This window comes from Arvicola amphibius, chromosome 6, assembly GCF_903992535.2.
Source record: "Arvicola amphibius chromosome 6, mArvAmp1.2, whole genome shotgun sequence".
NCBI classification, from domain to species: Eukaryota; Metazoa; Chordata; class Mammalia; order Rodentia; family Cricetidae; genus Arvicola; species Arvicola amphibius.
In genome coordinates, this window is record NC_052052.2 from 17,985,963 (window position 1) to 18,007,731 (window position 21,769).

Genomic DNA, 21,769 nt, shown 5'->3' on the forward strand with positions numbered 1-21,769 from the left:
GATGTGTGTGTGTGTGTGTGTGTGTGTGTGTGTGTGTGTGTGTGTGCATGTGTGTGTGTGTCTTAAGGGGGTTTATTAGAATGACTTCCAGGCTGTGATCTACCTAATTCAACAATGGTTGCCTATGAACCGAATGTCCAAGAATCCAGTAGTTGTTCAGTCCATGAGGCTGGATGTCTTAGTTGTTCTCTTCAGTAGATGCTGGAATCCTGAAGAAGTAGGCTCTAATGCCAGTGAATAAATGGACTTGCTAGTGAGGGCCGGAGGGAACAGGCAAAGAGAGAGCCTCCTTCTTCCTTTTTTTCTAACAGTAAGCCTGGCCCAGATTAGAGGTGTGTCTTCTCATCCCAAAGATCCAGATTAGAAGTGGATCTTCCCACTTCTAGTTAAGAAGTATTCACCTCTATTTTGGGGCTTTAGTTCACTGCAGATGTAGCCAAGTTGACAAGCAAGAACAGCCATCACACCTACCATGCAGTTCATCAAATAAGTGTATGGTTTTATTGACAAACAAATGGAATTCTGTTTTGGGGTGGAGGCGGTTGCAGGTCAACTTTGAGTATCTTTTTATTGTTGATTGGTTGGTTGGTTGCTTTTTTGAGACAGGATCTCTTAATGTAATCCTGACTTTCCAGAACTCTCTATGCAGATTAGACTGGCCTCGAACTCACAGAGATCCTCCTGCATTCAGTGGTCTGGGATTAAAGGCACGCAGACCACTCTCAGCTCAACACGAGGCATCTTTGGAAATGGCTTTCCACCTTATTTTCTGAGGCAGCATCTCTCCCTGACTCTGGGGCTCATCTGCTCATCCAGCCTCTCTGGCCTGCTGTCTCAGGGCATCCATTGGTCTTTGTCCCTCCCAGCTCTTGCCTTTTGTCATTTTGTTCTCTTTGTTCCTGTAGCTGCTCTCTCTACAGCTGGTTGTTGACCAAAGGTCATGGCTGGTACAGGTTGAATACGCGATCTTCTAGCTTTTGTTTCTGGATGTTCCCTTAGACTGTTAGAGATCCCTTTCATTGTGTACTGTGTGACATGCCCTAGGGACACAGAATGAATAAAACAGCCACACATATAGATCCTTTCAGTGGCAGAGAGGGTCTGAAAACAAAAGAGACGTGAGATCCCTGTAGTGGCTTTGCAAACTTTCACCCCTTTTAGCGGATCCCTCTGCTTCAGTCTCCCTGACGAGAATAAGTAGTCCATATTTCCGCCTGACGCTGGTGGGGATGAAGTTCAGTGCAGGGTCTGAGGTGGGTGGCGTGTGAGCGGCCAGGAATCGGAAATGAACAAAGGTTCAAGTGAACATGGGAGGGTTTGGAGAGGAGACATCAACAAGGAAAGTAGACCCAGTTGCACCAGTCGGGCAAGCGGGGTGCCTGCCTGCTGTCCCGCTCCTATTCTGCTGGTCTTTCTCTACTGCTCGTGGGTTGAACATCTGAGACGAGACCTCTGCTCCAGAACTGGGCTAAAAATAATTAATCTAAGAACTATCACAGGGTAGCCAGCTCGTCCACAGGTCTGTTTGTTCAGCAAATACAAACACCTGCCCAGCGCTGGGGGCCTCAAACTCCCTGAGCTGCACAGTCACGTGATCTGTCCTCTCCCCAGAGGAGCATTCAGACCTGTGGGGAAAGCTCCTGGACGGAAGGCTCTGGAAGCTTCCCCTGTCGTGGAATCATTAACCATTTTTCCACCTCTGGTTTTGTTCTTTGCGTAGGTTTTAGTTATGGTGGATGTCTGTGTCTTGCAGGCTAGCAGGACCCCGACCTTAAGCACAGAGCCTGAATGAGCAGACAAAAACAATGTGGGATCAGCAATGAGCCAGGAGGTACGGAACAGGTCTCAGAGGCTCAGGAGTGAGGGGCTTGAGCTGGGAGGACAAAGCCTTAGGGGCGGGGGAGATGGCTGAATCGGTAAAAAACGCTTGTCTTGCACAAGTGGGAAGCTGAGTGCAGTCCCCAGAACCCTGGTGAAAGCTGAGCGTAATGGTGCACACTTGTGATCCAGAGCCGGGGAGGCAGGGCCCAGTGACTCGCTAGTGACAGCCTGGGGCTGATGGATGAGTTCCAGGCCTAATGAGAGACCCTGTCCCAGAAACAAGGTGTACATATCTGAAGAAGAATCTAACGTCGATCTCTGGCCTCCACACGCACACACAGTCTCAGACATGCATGCATACAGAGTAGATAGATACATGTACGTCTGTGTATGAGTGCATGTGTAAACACGTGCGCGCACGTGCACACACGCGCGAACACACCTACACACACACCAACTTGGAAGTCTTGACCTTTGACATTAGGTAGGGAACCCAAAGTCCTTTGCCTCCATTATCTCTGGCCGATGAGAACACTCTGCTTACATACAATGGTTTTTAACATTTTCTTGGGCCAAGAGACTCCTGTGTGAATCCGATGAAACTGGAAACCATTCTCTCCTAGAACAATGCTCATAGCACACAAACACATCCTACCTGGTTTTACATTTCCAAGGGTTCCCATCCTCTCTGAAGCCCACCCGTCAACACCCAACCAAGAAGCTCACTGTAGAGAATGTGAGTGAGCCCAGTAGTCGTAGCCCCGAGCTCTAGTCTAGTTCTTCGCAGCTCGGCTGTGTGTCATTGGGTGAATCTGATGATCAGGTGAGGTGACTCGTGAAGTAGAGCCCTGGTTTGCCGTGACCTATACAGAGCTGAGCTCGTGGCGGGGGAGGGAGGGGGAGGGAGGTGCAGAGTAGAGGGGAAAGGGCCAGCTGGAGCAGAGGATGAGCCAGCATTAGTCCCCGTCTGGTCTGGTGCTGGGGTGGTGGTTCTGTCTACGTCTAGGAAGCCTACTTAGCCTTTAAGGTTCTTTTCCAAATGGAACTTAGAACACCCAGGGAAATGATTCAGTGGGTAAGAGCACTTGCTATACAAGCATGAGGATATGAGTTCGAATCTCAAGCACGCATGTAAAACTGTCAGACATAACTGTGTGTGCCTATAACTCTAGTGCTGGGGGAGTAGAGAAAGATGGATTCTGGGAGCTCACTGTCCAGCTGGCCAGCCTGGCTGGAATGTTAAGATTCCAATTCAGTGAGAGACCCGTCTTCAGGCAGTGATGCAGACACAGCTGGAGGAAGACAACCAACATCCTCCCCTGGTCTCTGCATGCGTGCATGTGATCACACACACACACACACACACACACACACACACACACACTCCCTAGGGCATGGTGTGACAATAGGAAGCATTAATTCATATCAGGCCAGTTGTAGAGAGTCAGAAACTGTGTGATCTCATTTCTGGGCCTCGTTGGGGTTCTTTGAACCCTGAAGCTCCCACAAGGGAGTCTTCGGGGCCTGTGCACTCCACAGAAACTAAGGTATGCCTCCAGTTCTGAGTAGAGAGGCTCGGCATGGCAGCCATATGCCTTCTACTCTTCCCATGGTCCTCTGTCTTGAATGTCAGCCTAGGAGCCCCTCTTGGTGATGCCCATCTCTTGTTCGGTTCTGCCCACCCTCCCCTCCCCCAAAAGCGGCAGGCTCATGGCTTTGTTTTTCAACTCTGAGCTTATTTTCTTTTTCCTTCTTGTTTTGGACGTTAGAACTTTGGGGCTGTTGTTGATACCAGAACCGTTCAAACCTCTGGAGTGAGGCAGTACAGTACTAGAATTTGCTTGGAGAACTGTTGACGTGGAGATAGATTTTTGTAAAACATTTCCTCCTGGGAGAGCCCCCCTTTCCACATCTCCCCCACATTGAACATTATTCTCCTGTGCATCCGTGGTAGGCAGAGGTATCATTGGCAGGTAATTTGTCTAGCCAACATCTAATTATGAATTAAAGCTCTCACTGGCATCTTTACAGCCTGGTGGCCAATAGCAGTTGAAGTTTAAGTCCAGCGTGTGGTGTCTGAATTGTTCCTGGACACAGGAGTGTCGCAGGGTTGCTTGGCTCTGAGCTAGCCTGTGGGACGCCATGTTAGTGGGCAATGAATGCCTGGTAGATGGGGCTGAAACTGCAGGGGACAGGTGGAGGCTCCTGAGGTAGGGGCTGGGTCCTCATGTGTGGTGATCTTTATCTCATGGTTAAACCTGCTGGCTTGCCGGGCGGTGGTGGCGCACGCCTTTAATCCCAGCACTCGGGAGGCAGAGGCAGGCGGATCTCTGAGTTCGAGGCCAGCCTGGTCTACAAGAGCTAGTTCCAGGACAGGCTCTAGAAACTACAGGGAAACCCTGTCTCGAAAAACCAAAAAAAAAAAAAAAAAAAAAAAAAACCTGCTGGCTGCTAGACACCAGCCGTTGTGGCGGGAAGGATCTGCCTCCGCTAGACATGCCACAGAGTCTGTGGCCCTCTCAGCTGTGAGTAGACCTCATAAGCCAGGCTGGCAGCTGTAATTACCACCTGTGAGGACTCGAAGCACACAGAGCTGGCCCCGTTAGACTCACAGCCCCTGGCCACCATGGGCCCTGGCGGGTGGTTAATCCCAGGCCTCTCCACTCCTGTGGAGGAGCGTGGCCTGCGTGCAAACAGTAGAAGAGTTGCCGAGAAAGGCAGAGGTGGCCCGTCTCTTTGCCTCCCTGTTTGGGCTCGGATCTATTGTATTTGCGGTAATCTTTAATTATAAAAGCCATTACTATGGAGTGGATTATCACTGTGATTCATTTCTGTCATGTTGCCTGGTAACAACCCGTTGTGTCCAAGACACACTTGCTGAAGACGGGAAGCCTGCCGCTCTCTCAGCCCTCTCATCCTTGCAGTAGCTTAGAAGACTGGAGGACCAGTGAGATGGCTCAGCAGGTAAAGGCACTCGCCGCCAAGCCTGATGACCAGCACCATCCCCGGGTGGCAGTACCACCCCCGGGGGGCTTACCCACATGGTGGAAGGAGAGAACCACCTTCCGCAAGCTGTCGCCTGATTTCTGCACGTGTGTGTGTGCAGGTGCAAGGACATGAACACACTTAAATAAACAGATGTTTTAAACTTTTTTCCCCCAAAGCGCTGGAGGTCTGGTTCAGCAGCAGTGTGTATGCACAGTATGCATGAGGTCCTAGGTTCGATTTCCAGTACTGCTCTGGAGAAATGGGTGGGGAAGGTCCATTCAGTGTGGTGGAACCTGAGTCCAGGAAAGGGTCTGCTTTCAAAACGATGGGCAGGCACAGTGTCGCTCCTTAGGGGCACTGTTTCCCAGCAGCCAGACAGAAGCCTCTACACAGTTAACCGCAGGCTGCTCTCCATGCGGGATAGCACCCTGTTGTGTTCTGCATGTTTTGCCCGAGCCCGCTCTGCACATCCAAATGGACTGCAGACGTTGTGAGTTTTTAGGGTTTTGACTTCCTGCTGAAGAAATGCTCATTGATGGAGAAGACAGGGTGTTCTTAGCTCTTGGGTAGAATCTATTGACTCCCCTGTGAAACCTCCTGCTGCTGATCTTTGAAAAGGCCCCATTAATGGAAGAAATGGCGGCAATTCTAACGGGAACACTGGGAATCATTTCCTCTAAAGGTCACACTGGTGGGATTTTTCAGATACCGCCAGCAATGGCTGTTTTTTTTTTTAAGTTGAAGAACAGCTGCTCAGACCACTTGGAGAGGCCATCTGTGGGGCGTCAGAGCCCCAGCCATGGCTGTGACCTCACAAAAGTGGTTATCACTTAAAGATAATCACATTCTGCATTGTGCAGCTAGACTCTGGAGATGGACTGATTGGCATATTTAAATCTCATCTCCCAGGCATGTGCTAATTACCACAGCCTAGTTGGGGAGAAGAAACACTCTAATCAAATAGCTGTTTAGAGAGGTTTTGCATTTTCAAATCTTGCTGCATCTGTCCACAGGAAGAAGATGGTTCTGTCCCTGACCTCAAGAGGGTTTAAACCTTCTGTGGTTTAAGAGATCATGGCTAATCACACAGGGACTATATTTTTTGCATCTAAATCCTCTGTTTATTTTTGCTGCTTTTCCATGCAGGGTCTCTCTTTTGGTTGGGAACCTCCCCTCCAGGAGGGAGGAAGTGGAATCCAGCTACCGATGCCCCCCCCCCACCGTCTGTTGTCCGTGGCACAGCTAGGCCTGGAGTCAGACCTGAGCATGAGCCACCCCCTCATTTTTCTCAAGTTCACACATGGACTGCCCATTGTGGAAGTGAGAGGGATTTCTCCCTTCTATCCAGAAAAGACTGGCCGCAGAGAGAGCTTAGTAGGTCTGTGGGTGTAGCCGAGGCCCTGCCTCAGGAGGACACTCCCACAACCTCACCCCACCCAACCCCAACTTTCACCCCCACACCTGCCTTCCTGTCCCCATCACACACTACCTCACCTTCATCCTACACCTTACCCACCCCTTCCTCTAGCCCATCGCTTCAGCCCAGCTGATAGTGTTGTTTTTTCCTAAAAACCATTCATTTGTGTATCTGTGTGTATGCGTGCGTGCACCCAAGCGCTTGCACACACACATACTCAGAAGGCAAAAAACAATTTAAGGTACTCAGGTAGGTTCTTGCCTTTACCACGTGGTGCCCGGGAGAACTCAGGTCGTCAGGCTTGGCAGCAGGTGCCTTCCCCGCTGAGCCATCCCACTGGCCCGCTGACAGTGTGTTCAGCAACAGTGCCTGTCAGCCACTGTGCTCCAAATGGAGAAAACAAGATGGTGTCGGCCTTTATACAAAATATACGGCTGTCAGGGACAGGGATCTCAGCGCAGCCTTTCCTTTGTAGGAGGTGTCAGAAAGAGCCTGTTTCTGAAATTTATGGAGGAGCCCCAGTGAGCCACTGTCACCCACAGCGGTACCTCCAGAGCCAGTGAGGGAAAGAGGAATTTTGTGCCGGCTTGGTCCAATCACCTGTCATGGCTGTCCGCTCGTTTGTCTCCCGTCTGTGGAAGGGGTCTGTTTTGCCCACACAGCGGGAGCTGCCATCTCCTTGTGGCAGGTTTATGGGCCCCAGCAGGAAAGCTCCAGATGTGGAGGCAGCTTAGGAAGGAGAAAATCCTGGTGCCATACAAGAGCATATCCAGAGAAGCCTGTCAGGGGTGGGACCATGGATTCCAGGGAGGCTGAATGAGGCCTCTGGAAATCGAGCAAGTGTGCGAGGCCTGTGTGTGCCTGTGATTGCAATCACTGAAGCAGCTCAAAAGATCCGAGTTTTCTCTCTCTCTCCTGGTCGATCCCACTAGTTTATCAGGGGTAGGCCTTTTGGTGTGTCTAGTTAATTGTTCTTTGGTGTCTCTTTCAAGGGTTTGAGATCAAATTGCCTGATGTTCTGCTGGCTCCTGTGTGATTAGACCCTCTTTTCAGAGGACAGCTGCAGGGATCCTTTGAAGAATACAGCGCTTCTGCTCAGGCTGTCACAGGGAAACGTATCCTAAGTGTGTCCTGAGTAATTCAGTCTTGCGGGAGCGAGAGAGCGAGCGCCACTGGTCCTTATTAGGAACCTAGAAGGCCTGCCACGCATCATCCATCAGCACAGACCTAGGGAAATGAAAAGCAACCTGCCCAAGCAGCCTGATAAATGCAGACACCAGGAGTGCTTATGGGGTGGTAGCTCGCGGCCTCGGGATGAATGAGTCCGGGACCCAGTCGTTTTATATGACATTTGTAAGGCTGATTCATGCTGTTTGCTGCTGTCGAACACCCCCCCCGCATCCCCCCCCCCCCGCTCCTAGTGTGAGCAGGTAACCTTCTCGGTAGGTTCGGCAAGCCTTTCTAGCCGAGATCAGCAAGCTACACTGGAGATGGTGCCGTGGGGGATGGGGCGGGGGACTGGGGGTGCAGAGAGAGTTCTTAGGCTGCAGATGAAGAAACAGGCTTATCTCTTTAGTGTCCACTGGGGGCTCAGCCCAGCTGCCATCTTAGAGGCCACTCATGGCCACCTCACCCCTCAGCTGCCTTGGCCCCCTTTCCCTGCCCCAGTTGAGTTGTTCATGCTGGTTGCTGTCTGTCTGCTCACACGGGAATGGATGTGTGAGCCGTGAGTCACAGGGTGCCATGCAGTCGGCTGGTGCTCAGGGCATGCTCTCTGAGTAGATGAGGTTGAAATAGGGACAGGAAGAGGCAGAGGTTGCAGTCAGGCTGACCTGGCCTCAAACCTTCCATGTCTGCTGTGTGTCTCAGGTTCCGGTCCCTCGTCTTTAGGATGGGCTCTATACCTGCTTCCTGCAGTAGCCATGGCGATGAAGTGTGTGGTCTCACTTGGCCCAGGGCCTGATTTCCTGCCTCATTCTCCATCTTTGACTAGAACCTTTTTATTTGGATCAGAATCCAGATCCGGGTTCTTTACATCGTATGGATGCTGGGCTCTTAGACATTTTTCTTCTTCTTCTTCTTCTTCTCTTCTGGTTCTGTCTTTCTCGGAAGGCGTTAGAGGGGGTTCTTTCTCTTCAAGGATCCTCTTCCGGCACACCCCTCCCCTCCTCTCTTCCCCTCTCCTCCTCTTCCTCCTCTTCCTCCTCCTCCTCCTCTTCCTCCTCTTCCTCCTCTTCCTCCTCCTCCTCTTCCTCTTCCTCCTCTTCTTCTTCTTCCTCCTCCTTCTTCTTCTTTTGTCTCACTCTGGCCCTGACTGACTCAGAAAACTGTGTGTGGAACAGTCTGCTTTAGAACTCACAGAGATCCCCCTGCCTCTGCCCTCTGGGTGCTGCGTTAAAGGTACATGCCACTATGTCCCACTCAGTCCTCTGCTAGTTCAGGGGCAGGGCCTCTTAGAAGAGCCCTCACTGAAACCGTCTTGGTCTAAGGTAAAGCTCCAGGAATGCACAGTTCTAGATGCCCCTGTGTGGCTCCCATACCCAAAGCCAGCCTCTTGGCACGTGACAACTAAGAAGTAACACTTCTGTCCTCCTGAAGCCTCTGTTCCCACCGGTGGCCTGGGGCTTCCTATAAAGCCCACAGGCTCTGGCACAGGTCACCGGGTGACGCAGTCTGAAACCTAGCTCTTTGTGCTTGATCAGGGCCCATCCACTACTGGCTCTGGTTTTTCCCCTGGTTTTCACTCACACCGGCTTCTCCATTATTTGTGTGTGTGTGTGTTGTATGTATATGTTCACATGATCTAGATAGACCTGTGCATGTGTGCACTTGCATGCAGCTAGACCTGTGTGTGTGCACTTGCATGCAGAGGCCGAAGGTTGATATTGCATGTTAACAATCGTTTTCCATCTTATTTTTGGGACAGGGTCTCTCACTGAACCTGGAACTCACTGATTTAGCTAGATTAGACTAGCTGATCAGCGAGCCATGGGGACCATCTTGTCTCTGCCTCCCCAGCTCTGGAGTTAGAGATGTGCACCGTCTCTCCTGCTTCTTGATGCAGGTGCTGGGATCTGAACTCTGGTCTTCGTGCTTTACGCCAAGTGCGTTACTGGCTGAGGCATCTCCACAGCTTGGTTTTAGGCTCTTACAGTTAGAAAATCAGTTTCTTCCATGTCTTCGAGTACCCCAGGTTCTGCTGTGCAAAGTAGGCTGTCCCTGCCTTCCACCTGGGCAGCATTCAAGAAAGAGGAATGGCGACATCGTGCCTTCACAGAGAACATACATCAGCTGGCCCTCATCCTGACACTGTGTTGCCACATGCTGTCCAGAGGTGCTGTGCTGATGTGTTGTTGGCTCACTCATTAGCCAGTTGGAGCATCCCGGTGAGATGAAGGGACAGTGCCTTTCAGATCTGTCAGACCCAGGCTTCACACTGCTTCTGCCACCTGCCAACCACACAGCCCCTAATGTCACTGGGGAGAGGGGACTGTAGTCATATCCCTGCAGGTAGCTGAATGGGAAGTGGTTTGCTCTCATGGGTAAGAGTGTGAGCTCCGTAGCTCTCCTCTTACACCATTACCTGGTCCAGCCATTGTCTGCTCTGTGGCCGTGAGCATGTGATCTCACCCTCTCAGACTCTGCTGCTTCATCTGTTAGGGGTGCAGGGGCTGGGGGATGGCTCGGTTGGGAAATGCTTGCAGTGAAACCACAAGGATCTGAGGTAGATATCCAGAACCCACGGCAAACACCAGGTATAGCCGGGTGTGGGATCTAAGATAGATATCCAGAACCCATGGCAAACGCCAGGTATAGCGGGCGTGGGACACACACCTTTATTCTGAGCACTCAGGAGGCAGAAGAAGGCAGACCTCTGTGAGTCCAAGGCCAGCCCAGCTACCTACCCAGTTATCTACATAACAGGTTCCAGGACAGCCAGGCTATGTCGAAAGACCGTGTCTAAAAAAAAAAGAAAAGAAAAAGAAAAAGAAAGAGATAGAAAAAGGCACCCACACTGAGAGATGTGTGGAATGATACAGCAGCTGGCAGGGATGGCCTCAGATTAGGTGTTCATGAAGGGCCCGGCCCAGTGTCATGTTTAAGTGCATCCATTGCTGGGTGACCTAGTCGCTGATGAGCCATCAGGACTGGCGTGCTGTGTTGACTCCCTGTCTCTGGGAGGTTGTGCCAGGTGTTGAAAACGCGGAGGTGACCGGGTCACATATTCAAGGGAAGCATAGACAGACACAAGTGGAATTTCTATCTAGTAGACAAATTAACAGATGCCAGGATGGCTTGCAATGGCTGGGGCTCCTGAGTCAGAACATTAGACACCCCGGCAGAAAGTGCCACCATGGAGGGGAAGTGGGGGGCAATACCAGGCTTGATTTGCTCATTCAGATGCAAAGGTCTGAAGCTAGTGTGTAAGTGTCCTGATCCCTGCATGACAGGTCTCACCAACTCAGTGACTTTTGTTCTCTACAGTTCTGGAAGTCTGAAGTCTCAGTTGGGTCTCACTGGGCTAAGAATCACGGCGTTGGCCAGACTGCATTCATTCTGCTCTTGGAGAGTGAGTCAGGCAGGGTTCTCCAGGGAGTTAGAGGCAACAGAGCACAGAGAAATGAGCCGGGTTCTGTCGTGTACGCCCGTGGCGCAGACGCAGCTGGCACACCTGTACTTTAGTGCCCAGGTGGTCAGGAGGATTGCACGAGCCAGCCTAGAAAACAGCAGTACCCTATTCCAAAAACCAAATGGGAGATAAAAAGCAAAAATGAAAGGAGAAAATAAGACTACATAAAGGGTGGATGGATGGATGGATGGATGGATGGATGGGTGGGTGGGTGGATGGGTGGGTGGGTGGGTGGATGGATGGATGGATGGATGGATGGATGAAGGATGTGAGGTTTATCCGGAGAACCGATCACTCATGGAGGCTGACAAGTTCCACAACAACCCCCTGAGAACCAAAGAAGAACTGGGGCTGTGACTCAAAACCCGGCCTTGGCTCCAGAACTGGGGAGGGGGTTGTTAGCTGTGTGAGGGGACAGATGTGAGTCTCGTAGGCCAAAGGCCAGAGCACCCAGAGCTCTGATATCCAAAGACAGACGGGGTCCCTTCTGCAACCCAGAAGAGAGGGAGCATGCCCTGCCCTCCCCTTCCTTCATTGGTACCCTCAGTGCTTGGCTGGCTCTCTTGAACACTGAGCAGGGCCTTCTAACTCAGGCGTTGACTCAAATCAGCCTCTCCATAAGCTTCCTTTGACACTCACTCGGAAGCCATGCTACAGCAGCCTCTGGAGCTTCCCATCAGGTTGGCGTCTAAAGTCAGCAGTCCTGGGAAGAAGCCCTTCTGGAGGCGGGTCTGCATTCCTTTGCTCTGGCCCCTTCCTCCTCCTCAGCTGCACCTTGGCCTGCAGAGGACTTTTGTGCCTACCACCGCGTCTCTGATACCCCAGTCCAGATCCTAGCAAACCCGGTGGCTTGTCCAGATAATCAGGCTCATCTCCCAGGTTCAAGGTCAGCTGATTAACAGTCTAGATCCACCCGAAACATTAATGCCATCTTGACCTGTGACCTCATGAACTTACACTTTGGTGCCACTTTGGGACTTCTGTGCTCCTTGGCCGCGGGTGTGACTGAAGCATGGTGAACAGAGACAGAGTTTAGGGAAAAGTCAGAGAGGCAGGCGTTTGCCACAGGGGCTTGTGAGTCAGGGGAGAGCCACTGGGGCACAGGGAGGGTAGGGTACAGGTGAGCGAGTCCTCAGACTTGATGATGTGAGGTGTAGGAGACCGGGAGGTTCTGGCAAAGCTACCTGCAGGATGGTGTCCAGTGCTGTTTCCTGGGGAAGGGAGGGAGGACCCTGGCTCTGTGGTCCAGGATGTGGCAGCTTTTGATGACACCTTCTGGGGTTGTTGAGTATTTGATGGGGTGACTGTGGACAGTGCAGGCTGCTGAGAGAGACAGGTGAATGTCGTGGGCTTGAAGCTTGCTGGGATCCTCAAGAGCAGTGCCTCAGTTTCCTTCTCTGATGGTGAGCGTGACAGTGAGCTAATCTCACGAGATCTGCAAGAAGGGGAAGGAAGGACCATGCGTGTGCATGTGTGCTGCACTGGGGAATTGTGGACCGATGAAGGAAATTGAATAACAGTGGGTGGGAAACACCGGAACCAGCTGGAGTCTCATGTTCAAGGACACACAGCTGGGTGGATCTGGGATCTGGTGCTGGACCCTCTCCTGCTTGCCTCCCCTCCTCCTGAGAGCATCTCCCAGAGGCCTGTGGAGCATCAAGTGAACTATGCTCGCAGCATGCTCTGCCAGGGCCGTAAATGTCAGCCTGTGAAAGTGGTAACTTTGTTTCCTGGAAAATAGGGTGCCCCCCCCCCATGCAAAACTAGGAAGTTAGAAAAAAAGGAAGGTGGAACACTCTAGAAGCTGGCTAGTCTGCCAAATCCTGGGAAACTTTGTGCTGAAAGTCTCCACAGGGCTGTGGTTTCACTTGTCCCTGCCTTTACCCAAATGCTGGCCCCTACCTTACACCTAGCCAGTGCCACAGGAAGGGGCAGGAAGGCCTCCGCTCTGCAGGCAGCACAGCAAGGTTTGCTCCTGGCCCCCATCCTCTGTGTAGCGGCTTGGGCAGGTGCCTTCAGAGGTGTAGCAGCCACATACCTCAAGAGCCATTGATTTCCCAAGAGCCATTGCTGTGCTGGGCCTCTGAGGTGATCTTACTGGGCACATTAAATCCCAGCACTGGGGGTTTCTGTTCCAGAAAGTCCTCTCTCTCTGGGGTCCTCTGACCTGAGACCCAGGGTCTCCTGTGTCATTACTCGCTTTAGACATTGAATGAACATGTATTCACACAGAACCTGTATGTGCAAGAGTCAGTGGTGAGCAGTGGCGCCCACAGCCATGATCTAGAGGGGAACTAGATACAAACTAGCGAATCACAATCAGTGTGACTAGATACAAACTAGCGAATCATGATCACTGTGACATTTCTATTCTAATCCGTCTACACAGTAGGGAGGTTGGGCCTGATGCAGAATGCCAGCAAGGATTCAGTAACAAGTGGCAACTACAGCAGGTGCAGTGGTGCACACCTGAAATCCCAGCATTTAGGAAGGAGGAGAAGGAAGTCTGGCATGGTCATCCTCAACTACAGGGTGACATCATGAGGTCCAGACCACCCTAACTAACATGAAACCATGCTCCCCATCAGTCACAAAAAACATGCCAAGTTGAGAGCCAACAAATAGTGGAATTCACAAGGTAGAAAAAAGGGAGGGACGGTTCCTAGGGAGTGAAGATCACGTGCAAAGGTCCTGTGGCAGGGGGAAGGATGTCTGAGGACTGGAGCTGGCAGAATCAGGAAGGAGGAACTGACAGGAGTCTTGAGTGGGCGGGACTTGGGCTTGACGGCTTCATTAAGGAGTTTGCTTTTTCTATCTGATGAAAGTGTTCTAAGTGTGTTGGGGTAGCTTGGAGCTAGGCATAAATTTGCATTTCAAATAACCGCTTCAGCTCCAGTGTGGATAATGGCTTTGGAGGCCTGTGAAGGGGCTCATTGGGGATTCTGATGTGGCTTGTGGGTGGGGAGATGCTCAGTGGATAATTAACAGGATCTAATCTCCTGCCACCGCTTCTTATTGGGCCCGTACTGTACACTAGCTGCCGTGGTGCTAAACACTTCACCTGCGTTGTTATTTTTCCCTGTGGTGACACTCCAGCAAGAGCACACAGCCAATAGAGGTAGAGCTCGAGAGTAGCCTGGTAGACCCCTGCAGGTCTGGGGTGGTGTCCAGGGCATCCCAGCTCATGATGTGTCCAGTTGCAGGTTCCAGACCATACTTGGGGTGGCAAGGAGTTCTTTTCTCAAAGATCACACTCAGCCATAGTGCTTGGGTGAGTTGGGTGAGCTCCAGTGGCTCAGGTCCAGGTCCCCAAGGGTAGTAAGTGGGCCTTGATTGGCCACAGGCAGGTCCATCACAGCCACTACTTGCCATTTCCTGTCTCTGCCCCTGAGCAGCCAAAGCAAACCTGACCATGAGAAGCGGTCATGTTTCGGTTCCCATGCTGCACCCACAGCCTGGCTAGGTCAACAGGTGCCAGCCAGGCATGGTGGCTCATGCCTATGACCTCAGGGCTTGGGAGGATGAGGCAGGAGGATAGCTGCAAGAATGGGGCCAGTCTGAGTGAGTAACAGCCTTGGCTGTTCTGGAACTCACTCTGTAGATCAGGCTGGCCTTGAAGTCACAGAAATCCTCCTGACTCTGCCTCCTGAGTGCTGGGATTAAAAGTGTGTGCTACCACCGCCCGGCTGACATAGTGAGTATTAAGTTAGCTCGGGTTACAAAATAAAGCCCTGTCTGAAAAAAAAAAAGAAAGAAAAGAAAAAGAAAAAGAGGGCTGGAGAGATTGCTCAGTGGGTAGAGAGGCTTGCTGCCAGGTGTAACGATTTAAGTTCAATGCCTGAGACCCACACCGTGGAAGGGGAGAACTGACGCCTGCAAGTTGTTCTTTGACCTCCACATGTGTGCCAGGACCTGTGTGCACTTACATACATAGAAATATACTTTAAACGTAAATAATTATTAAAAGAAAACGAGCCAGCAGGAATGGCTCCTGGGCGTCTAGCCGGCAGCTGGTTTCTTAAGCTGCAAAAAGTGGGGAGAAGCCACCACCGCCCACAACTCCAATCTGTGCATGCAGTCATTGGATCCCGTGTCATTAGAGACCAAACCCTTTCCCCCCTGGCCCTACAGATGGGGCTGGTGTCACTGCTGGGTACCAGTAAGGCATGCAGTCAGGATGAGTCAGGATGCCCATGGTGGTCTTTTTTTTTTTTTTTTTTTTTTTTTGGTTTTTCGAGACAGGGTTTCTCTGCAGCTTTAGAGCCTGTCCTGGAACTAGCTCTTGTAGACCAGGCTGGTCTCAAACTCACAGAGATCCACCTGCCTCCCTCTGCCTCCCTAGTGCTGGGATTAAAGGCGTGCGCCACCACCGCCCGGCCCCATGGTGGTCTTGAATGACTGGGAAACCCAATCCCCTTCTTAGCCTGGGAGGGAGCAGCTATGAGCCACTGCTATGAGCCAGTGTGCATGCAAGTCTGTGTGCATGCGTGTCTGCAGGTGCCAGTAGTACATGTGTGTGCCACCCCTCCCTTTCTCCCTCCCTCCCTTTCTCCCTCCCTCCCTTTCTCCCTCCCTCCCTCCCTCCCTCCCTCCCTCCCTTTCTTTCTAAGACAGGGTCTTACTGTAGTGGAAGTCACAGCTGGGACAAGCTTGCTGACACGTGAGCTCCAAGACTCCATTTTCCTCTGTCCCCAACACGTCACTGTCCCATGCCCAGCTTTTTTATGATTTCTGGGAGACAGAACGTAGATCCTTACACTTTCGGGCAAGCCATTTATAAGCTGAGCCGTCCGTCTCTCTAGTCTGAGTGAATCTTAAAGCAGATAAGTTACCCTGCTTGCCTGTTCTTCCCTAACGGCCCCCGGAACTTTCTGTCCCAAACATGGTGTCCTTTCCTTCTCAGAAGCTGTCGCTGGGTATGTCTTCTCTTGCTCACAGGCTTCTTTTCTCTGGTGAGGGTTGTTCCCAGCTCCTCGGTGGTGTGGGCACCCACGCCCGCTGAGACAGGAGAGCTGCTTTTCCGCAGGAGAAAGTCTTAAAAACTTCCAACAGTGACGCGTGAGCCCGCTCCCCACCACTGTCATTCACGTGGCCTTGAGTCGTAGCTGGGTGCCCAGGGGGAACAGGAACTTGTGTCGCTGGACAAAGAACTATAGGCATCTTGGGGTCTGACGCTTTTGCTCTGCCATGACTACGCTGGTGCTTCGCTCTCCCCGCTCATTGGCTCAGGTGAAGAGAAGGCTCTGGGGTCTGTTGATAGTGGTCTCTGAGTGGAAACGAGGCTTCTGGAGGCTCGCGGAAGCCATGCTCTGTCTAGCGTGTGTGTGTGTGTGTGTGTGTGTGTGTGTGACTGCACACATATGCACAAATGGTGATTGCCTATGCTTGGGTCTGATATGAATATCTGCTGTATCCCAGGCTGCCTCAACCCCAGCCGTTTGTCTCTCCTTAACCTTCATGTCCTGGCTGGGGCAGATCACTTCTCCGGGTGGCACATAGTTCTTATGAAATGTGACTTTGGGGATAGATTGTGTCTTGGGCCATGTGTTAGTTACAGTTTCTATAGCTGGCATGAAACACCATGACCAAAGCAACTCAGGGAGGAATGGGCTTATTTCAGCTTTACAGCTCTCAGATCCCACTGGGTCACGGAGGGAAGTCACGAGGGGAACCTGGAGAAGGAGCTGATGCAGAGGCCATGGAGGGCTGCTGCCTGCTGCTTACTGTCTTGTTCCCCATGCCTTGCTCAGCCTGCTTTCTTAAACATGGAGGGCCACCAGCCAGGGGTAGCCCCACCCACAACGGACAGAACCTTGGTCTCATCCTATAGCCCAGGGCCTCCCATGACCCTGCTGGCGTCCCTACATTTGAATTAGTCTGATGTGTTACTAACCTTGAATTAAAGGGTTACCTGCCTCCACCTCATGAGTGCTGGTATTACATGTGTGAGACATCTGGCTCAGGCAAGTTTTATACACTATTGAGCAAATAAGCTATTTGCTTTAGTCTTTTGTGTGTGTGTGCACACGTGTTATGTATGTGTGTGCACGTGCCTGTCCATGCAGATGTGGAGGCCTGAGAGCAATGTCAAGTATCCTCCTTATGCTCTCCACCTAATTTTAAATTTTTTATTTTCTTTTTAAGTGTGTGTGTGTGTGTGTGTGTGTGTGTGTGTGTGTGTGTGTGTGTACTGATACCCACTGAGGTCAGAGATGTCAAATCCTCTGGAGCCACAATTACAGGCAGTTGTGAGCTGCCTGACTTGGGGGCTGGAAGCTGAACTTGGCTTCTCTCCACCAGCAGCAAGCACTCTGAACTGCTAAGCCATCTCTCTAGCCCCTCCATCTAATCTATGGAGACAGGGTCTCTCACTGACTCTGGAGCCTGCTGTTTTGGCCAGCTTGGCTGGTCAGTGAGGCCCAGGGGCTCTGCCTAGTGCTGCGGTTGTAGGGTATGCACCACTGGGCCCAGCTTTCCCCATGGGTGCTGGAGTGATGAACTTAAGTCCTTATGCTTGTTCAGTAGGCACTTCACCCCACAGAGCCATCGCCCTAGCCTCCCCAACTGTCACTTTTCACACCCCCAACACATGCTGATAACTTCTCATTTGTTTCCTAGATAACGAGGCTCTGAATGAAGGAAAGTGTCTGAAATATTTTGTTTGTATAAAGATGCACACCGTAGCATCACTTTTGAAACTAGAAGTCACAGACATGTCTACGGTTGGGCAGGAAGATGAAGTAAGAGTTGGTGGCTCTGCTCCAGGCTGTTACGTAGTTATTAAAAGTTGTGTTTAGGACGCGTCTGTCATAACACAGCGTGCTTGTGTCATATTCATAGGGAACAACAAGATACAGACTAGGAGTGTAGTCAGATGGAATGATGGGTAATTGTTTTCCTTCTGTCTTCTTTTCTACGGTAAGTCTGTGTTAACTCCCCCTCCGCCTCTGACTTGCACTGCCTTTTGTTTTGGTGTATGTGTGGTTTGTTCGTTTTTGTTTTTGAGACAGAGTTCTTCTGTGTAGTAGCCCTGGCTGTGCCTTGAACTCAGAGATCCACCTGCCTCTGCCTCCCGAGTGCTGACCACTTGGCATGTGTACTTCTCCTGTATTGAATAGAAACAGGCGCATAGATAGGCATCAACCTTATTTTTTTTTTAATTATCTATAAAGATGCCATCGTTTTCTCTGTGCTGCTATAACAAAATGTCTGCAGTGGATGCTTTAAAGAGAAAAAACAATCAATTTGGCTCACAGTTGTGGAGTGCAAGAGTGATATGTTACATTCCACACTACAGACACACATCACGGTGGAGGAGCAGAAAGGGGAAGTGTGGATGTGGAGTGAGCCGGCTCTAAAATAAAATAATCCTCCCCCTCCTTCTTTTTTTCTTTCTTTTTTCTCTTTTTCCTTTTCTTTAATTCTTTCTTTCTTTGGTTTTTCAAGACAGGGTTTCTCTGTATAACAGCCCTGACTGTCCTGGAACTCCCTCTGTAGGCCAGGCTGGCCTCGAACTCACAGAGATCCTCCTGCCTCTGCATCCCAGTGCTGGAACTAAAGGTGTGATCCTCCTCCTTAGCAGCCAGTTCCATCCAGTGTGACCTATCCTCCTCCAGCAAGACCTTCATTAATCCTTTCCCCGTGTTGTCCCCCAGAGATCTTGTCACCTCTGCTCGGCCCTCATGGCTCAGGGGTGCCACGCCTCCTCACAATTCTGTTACACTGGGAACAAACCACACCCAAACCATAGCAAGAGATGTGTGCTGAAGGGGATGTTGAGGGTACAGAACTGAGCCCATAGGAAGGAGCAGCCTATAAGTGGGAGGAGAGAGGGGGTGAAGCTGGCACCCAGGGACCGTCTGGAAAGTGTTCTGAGCTGTAAAAAGAGCCTCTGATTAAAATGAAAACAACGAAGGATGGACAGTCCCTTTGAACATGGCAGTCTTTGGTTCCCACTTGTGTACCGGACTCTGTCTTCTCTAGGACAGGCTGTGTTTGGTGAAAAGTCAGCCAGGCTGGGGAGGCCCTGGGGTGGGAAGATCTGCAGGGTGGCTGGCAAGGGGAGCGTTCTACCGTGGATTCTCCTGTGTTGGGAAAGAGAATTCCACACGACAAGGCATTTGAGTGACAATGGCATTGACCTTTGGCAAGATTCCCTAGTGCACACATCCTCTCTCCCTCCCTCCCTCCCTCCCTCCCTCCCTCCCTCCCTCCCTCCCTCCCTCCCTCTCTTCCCCACTCCTGTGAATTTTTAACAGCTTTATTAAGACATAATTCTCACATCACAAAGACCACCTTTTAAAAAGTATATCGTGGGGCTGGAGAGGGCTCATGGGTAGAGTGCTTATGTTGCAAGCATGGGGACCTGAAGGCAGATTGTTAGCCGTGACATGTGTCTGTAGTCAGCACTCAGTAGGAGGGAGGCAGAAGGATCCCTGGGGCCTGTTGGCCAGCCAGCCCAGCTAAACTGGTGAGCCCATTAAGAGACCCTGTCTCAGAGAACCCTGTGGGAAGACACTCAGTGTTGACTTCTGCCCTCCATCGGCACGGCAGTCCTCCTTCCTCCCCCTCCCTCATCCTCAGCACCAGTATTCTGCTTTGTTACTAGGTTTCCTTCTGGATATCACTCTTAATTAGAATCATACACTAAGTGGCATTTTTGTGCCTGGTTCTTTTCCTTCATGTAGGGTTCAAGCCTTGTCCATATTGCTGCATTTCTTCCTTTTTTTTTGCCATTGTATTATTTATTTTATTATTATTTTTTTTTACAAAAGTTTATTACAATGTACAACAGGCTCCAGGATAACACTTCATTCTAACTATAGGTGGCAATGATGTTATATTATAGTAGGGAATCCAGATGTTTAACAGGCTCCAGGATAACACTTCATTCTAGCTGTAGATGGCAAAGATGTTATGGCAGGGAATCCAGATGTTTAAATAGGAATGGAAGAGGGTCACCATCATCTCAAGATATGAGGAACAGCTTACTTTTTACCAGATTTCTTAATTCCACTTGTGGCCAGGGGTCCCTTCCCCGCGGCCTTGGCTTTTAGCTCCTCGAGTTTCTTCTGCTCCTCTTTTTGTTTCTGCTTGAAAGCCTTATCTTCCTCGTCCATTTCCTTAGTCTGCTTCTTGGCTGTTTCAGGGGCTTCTTTTTGCCACCTTCCCGGCCCGACATGGCGCCTCCAGACACCCCCTTCTCCAGACCCTGATCCTCGCATTTCTTCCTTTTTATAACCACTCAAATTTTTTTGTTTTGTTTTTTTGTTTTGTTTTGTTTTTAGAGACAGGGTTTCTCTGTAGCTTTGGAACCTGTTCTGGAGCTTGCTCTTGTAGACCAGGCAGGCCTCAGGCTCACAGAGATCCGCCTGCCTCTGCCTCCCAAGTGCTGGGATTAAAGGCACGTTCCACCACTGCCCGGCTCCATATTCTTTTGAATGGATAGACCACAGCTTGTGGATTGTCCGCCACTCAGTTAGCATTCGGTTTATTTCCACCTTTTGGCTGTTGGAAAAAGTGCTGCCCTGAGCATTTGCACCCAAGTTTCTGTGTGGATCTACGTGTTCTAGTTTCCTTCTGTTGTGTGATAACCACAGCAACTCGAGGAGGAAAGGGTTTATCTGACTTACACTTCCAGGTCACAGCCCGTCAATGAGGGAAATCAGGGCAGGGAACTGACGCAGAAGCCATGGAGGAAGGCTGCTCACTGGCTCACTCCTTGGCATCGTGCTCAGCTAGCTTCATTGTACGGCCCAGGCCCACCTACCTGGGGGTGGTGCTGCTCACTGTGGGCTGGGCTTTCCCACCTCCATGAAGATCATTCTGACAGACATGGCCACAGCCCAGTCTGATCTGGGCAGTCTGTCAATTGAGACTCCCTCGGTAGACTTTAGAGCTGTGTCAGGTTGACAGCTTACACTAACTAGGACATTGTGTTTAAATTCTGTTTGTGTGTCAGGGGCCCTCAAGACGACTCCTGGCTTCGGTGGTTCAGTAGACGGTCTTGTGGTTGGACTCAGCGCGTGGTCTTGCTTACAACCATGATTTATTAAAGCAAGGGACACTCAGCAAAGTGAACTAAGAAGCAAATGCAGAGGCAACAGTCTGGGGGGGACCAGGTGCAGGTGCCTAGGGTCCCCTCCCAGCAAAGCTGCATAGGATGCACCTGCAGCATGAGATTGTGGCTGAGGAAGGGACTGTCACATGCATACTCCTTAGAGACTGGTCACGTCGGTACCTCTGCCTAACATAGACTGAAATCCCGGGCCCCTGGCAGAAAAGCCGGTGCTCGGTGTAAGAGTGTTTGTCTGATATCGGCTCAGCGGGTCTCCTTATCAATCAGTCAGTGGTGGAACATTCTAGAAATCCACCTTCCCAGGGGCTGGCTGAAGTCCAACCTTGAAAGTAGACCTTTCTGAGGAGGAACTTTTTGAGTAGCCATTTTACTGTGATCAGAGTCTCCGGGTCAAATGCTAACTCTCTTCTCCTCTTCACGAGTCGCCTAGCAAGAGTGTCTCAGTGGTGGACTTGCCTACACTCACTGTGGCCTGTGGTCCTGTCTCTGTGGATTTCTTGTGACTGTTGATTGATGTGGGAGGGGCCCAGCCCACTGTGGGCAGCACCGTTCCTAGGCAGGGGTGGTCCTGGGCTGTATAAGAAAGCTGGCTGAGCTGGGACCAGAGTGAGTGAGAACCCACAGCATGTCTCGTGGGTTCTGCTCCAGGTTCCTGCCTCAACTTCCCTCCGCGATAAACTGTGATGTGCACTGTAAGGCAAGCAAACCTTTTCCTCCCCAGGCTGCTTTCAGTCACAGTGTGTGTCACAACAGAAAAAAGAAGCTAGAATATTCCTCGTGGAAGCTTTCCCTGCTGAACCCTCCAGAGCTGCTGTGCTATCTCCATAACCACCCG

General features: G+C 51.0%; 1 protein-coding gene and 1 pseudogene across 1 annotated transcript in view; one reads left to right on the forward strand and one right to left on the reverse strand.

Moving 5' to 3' along the window:
* Man1c1 (mannosidase alpha class 1C member 1) overlaps positions 1-21,769 on the forward strand; it is a 143,057-nt gene that overhangs the window by 34,816 nt on the left and 86,472 nt on the right. The gene's annotated exons all lie outside the window — the stretch shown is intronic.
* LOC119817916 lies at positions 19,618-20,037 on the reverse strand (annotated as a pseudogene).